Consider the following 342-nt stretch of genomic DNA (forward strand, 5'->3'; position numbering starts at 1 on the left):
GGATGAGGACGAGAATAGGATGAGGAGTAGAATGAGGACGAGGATGAGGATAGGATGAGGACGAGAATGATGAGGAGGATAGGATGAGGAAGAGGATGAGGATGACGATAGGATGAGGACTTGAATGAGGTTGAGGATGAGGATGAGGGTGAGGTTAGGTTCAGGATGAGGATAGGATTAGGACGAGAATGAGGATGAGGATAGGATGTGGATTAGGTCGAAAATGAGGATAGGATGAGGACGAGAATGAGGATGAGGATAGGATGAGGAGTAGAATGCGGATGAGGAGGAGGATGAGGATGAGGATAGAATGAGGATGAGAATATGGATGAGGATGAGAAT

Source organism: Lupinus angustifolius, chromosome LG09 (assembly GCF_001865875.1).
Source record: "Lupinus angustifolius cultivar Tanjil chromosome LG09, LupAngTanjil_v1.0, whole genome shotgun sequence".
Classification (NCBI taxonomy): Eukaryota; Viridiplantae; Streptophyta; class Magnoliopsida; order Fabales; family Fabaceae; genus Lupinus; species Lupinus angustifolius.